The sequence below is a fragment of the Gavialis gangeticus genome, unplaced genomic scaffold, assembly GCF_001723915.1.
Source record: "Gavialis gangeticus isolate Ggan-Ray unplaced genomic scaffold, GavGan_comp1, whole genome shotgun sequence".
Lineage (NCBI taxonomy): Eukaryota > Metazoa > Chordata > Crocodylia > Gavialidae > Gavialis > Gavialis gangeticus.
The window spans coordinates 11,116,006-11,119,191 of record NW_017729019.1 but is presented as its reverse complement, the minus strand read 5'-3'; the positions used below and the strand labels follow the sequence as shown (position 1 = coordinate 11,119,191).

The following is a 3,186-nucleotide window of genomic DNA, read 5'->3' as shown; positions in this document are numbered from 1 at the left end:
CACGCACCCGCCAGGCCCCTCCATTGCAAGAGGAAGGCGCCTCCCCGCAAAAGGGCAGAGATCTGGCCCTGAACCCAGGCCCTCAGCACCCATGGGCAGAGGCCCTGCACCATACACCACAGGACCCAGCTGTCTCAGATTGTCACTTCTGGGCCCCTTGACTCTTTCCCTGCACACATGCACTGGCCCCACTGCAAGGGGAGCCCCGGGAAGGCCGCGGGCCCTGCCTGCCTGGTGGCCAAGGCCTCGTGCTTTCAGGCAGGGCCCGTGGGTTTGACTCAACACAGGGGCAGCATCCTCTGGGCTCAGCTTTCACTTTTGCTTGCCCAGCTGCTGCGGGCCAGGGGCCATTGTATTTGCCGTGCCAACAGGACTTGTTCCAGCTGCCCGGGCTCGAGTCTGGAGCCGTTGGGCTGGAGGCCGGGCGCTCTGCCTTTGTTTCCGGGCAGGGGACCTGCCTGGAAAGAGCGAAGCCGCGCGGCACGTCCCCGTGGGCTGCGGGGAACGGTGATCTCCGGCTGCTCAGCACGGACCACCGTGGAGTCCCAGCTCCTGTGCGACCCCAGCCAAGGGGTGCAGACAAGGGGGTCGGAGGCCTCCAGCCACAAGGGAATCTGGCCCCAGCCCGCGCTTCGCAGCACCGGGCCCCATGAGGCCCCCGGCTTGAGCTGTGGAGCAAGGTCGAGCTGCGGAGATGCCTCAGGGGCCCCAAAAGGCAAAGGGCCACGAGCCTTCCCTGGCTCCCCACGAATCCTCGCTCTGCAGGACACGGCTGTCCAGCTCCCTGACGGCAGCCCGAGGCCGCTGCTGCCCCCCAGCCCCAGGTCTCCCCCAGAGCTGGGGGGGCCCCGCAGGGCCCGGTGCTGTGAAGTGCGGGCTGGGGCTGGATTCCCTTGTGGCTGGAGGCCTCTGAAGCTGATGCGGGGGAGCAATACGAAAGAGGGAAAAGACTGGAGAAAATAAAAATGAATGAGAATGAAAATGAATGAAAAAGAAATAAAAATGATTTTTTTTGAAAATTATATAATAGCACTGATAAAATGGTTTTGGCTTCTCCGAACTCAGCAGCCCCTCAGCGATGACATGGGTAGAGCTGGCTGAAAGCCTGTGCACATTACATTACACAGGCAAGCGGGGCAGGACCACGGCTGGGCTTAAGGGACTCATGAAAACCTGGAGGCAGCTGGGGATCCACGCAGTCGGTCTCCTTGCAACGGTGACAATGCAGTTTTCCACTGCCGGGCCCCAGCCCTTAGAGAAAAAGCACCCACCCTGCCATTACAAATAGCAAGACTTGTGCTAAAGCCGTTCAGAGAAGAAGGTCTGAAACACATGAACTAAAAAAAAGAACTCCAAGTAGCTCATAGGTCTCCAGAGCATTTTATTTTTATTGGGACCATTTTTTCTTTTGAGACAAGGGACAGCTGAACTTCAACAGATTATACCCAAGCACCACAACTTCACTGGACCTTATTTTTCAGTTCCTCAAATAAATCAGGACTGATTTCCTAGAGTGCATTGTAAACCGAAGACTAGGACCCACGTGTTACACACTCTTTCACCACTGGTCCATCAGAAGGGAAAATACTTGCATTACACAAGTAAAAACACAGATTGGATCGGCAGACTGAATGAAAAAGTCCATCCTTCAGCCAGCTCTCAACAGGAAAGGCCCGTGGCCAGATCTCAGTGTAGAAAAGCACCAGCCATGAGATGAAGTTTCTTACACCGTTTATTATTTGACTGTGCACATCTTAGGCCCATTTGCTCCTACCGGTTTTGACGCTGGCCATGCCAACTACCTTTAGGATCCTTTGGACACAGTACAAGATCTTTGTCTCTGTGGAGCTGGAGGTTAAACACTTTAAAATACTCACAGAGCCTTAACTTACAGACACAAACACATTACACCACAAACAGCCTCCAATTGGCCTCACAAAGTACATCCTAAGCAAGCTACAGCCAAACCACAAACAGAATCGAGCACAAATCTGCATTTCTACGCTAACGCTGAGAACTGCTCGACAACCTTACACACTGCCCTCAATCGCATCCATTTTGATCCACTGATCAACTAGCCAAGCCAGACAACCTGCAAAACCCTTGACTGCTGCATATCAAAATGCACAACTAGCACAAAGCCTCAACCTCCCTGCACACAATCGGGGCCAACCCGAGACTGAGTGCATGGTGCAACTTGAAGCGTGCGGCTGCTTGCTCCGAATGGGTGTTTGAAAGTGTAGACATGCACACAAGTCTCCATCTGTATTTATCTAAGCATACATTAAACATTTCACTCCCTCCCTCCTGCCCACCCCAAGCCACACTTCTTGTTCCCGAGCTTTCTTCTCCTGCCTCCGTTCCTTCTTCTCCAGCTGCCCTTCAGGGACCTGCAAGAGTACACAAAACAGAACTGGAGCTGACTGGCAAGGAATCCCACACCCCAGTAAAAACTATCTCCTGGTGCCCATCCTGCTCTCGAGCATGGTGTCCTTTAAAAACAAGGGGGATGTGACATACCTCCGGTTTAGTAGAAGAGGACGAGCACCACCCTAGCATGACCTAAGACACAAATCTGGGGTACAAGGAGGTTTGGCAGCTTTTAGGGCTTATTGTTCCAATCTTTTACTCAGACCCAAGGGCTCCAGCAAGGCCAGGGCTTGAACCCACCACCTTTGCCCCCTAGGGGAGCGCACTTACCATCACAATAATGGGGGAGGCTGAGAGCTGCTCCGGCCGTGGGCCCCTCCCCACAAAAGGGGAGAGACCTGGACCCAGGCCCTGCACCGTGCACCACAGGCCCCGGCTGGCTCAGACCCTCACTTCTGGGCCCCTCGACTCTTTCCCTGCGCACACGCACTGGCCCCACAAGGAGCTGACGCAGTTCTCTCTCTCTGTCGCTGTCCATGGCGATAGCGATGTAGGTGTTCAACGAGTGTCACACGTGCCGTTGGGCATCCGCACTTAGCGTGAAGGCAACCCCGGCTCAGTGCTGCCCTCGTGTGGCGCGCTCCGAGCACTGCAGCCCCGAGGAGCGGCGCCGCGGAGCGGAGGCGAACGCGCTGCTCGGTGCTGCCCTCCGGTGGCGGCGTCGGGGCATTGCCGCAGCCCGTGCCGGCGGGGAAGGAGCCCTGCTCAGAGCCGCCCTCCTGTGGCCGCGCCGAGCATTGCGGCGGGGAGCGCCTG

General features: G+C 56.2%; 1 long non-coding RNA gene across 1 annotated transcript in view; it reads right to left on the bottom strand.

Annotated features, from left to right (window-relative positions):
- Positions 1-1,361: 1,361 nt before the first annotated feature.
- Positions 1,362-3,186, bottom strand: part of LOC109295287 — a 21,995-nt gene continuing 20,170 nt past the window's right edge. The window contains exon 3 of the long non-coding RNA XR_002096717.1: positions 1,362-2,390. This is a non-coding gene — a long non-coding RNA (uncharacterized LOC109295287). The remainder of the gene's footprint in view (positions 2,391-3,186) is intronic.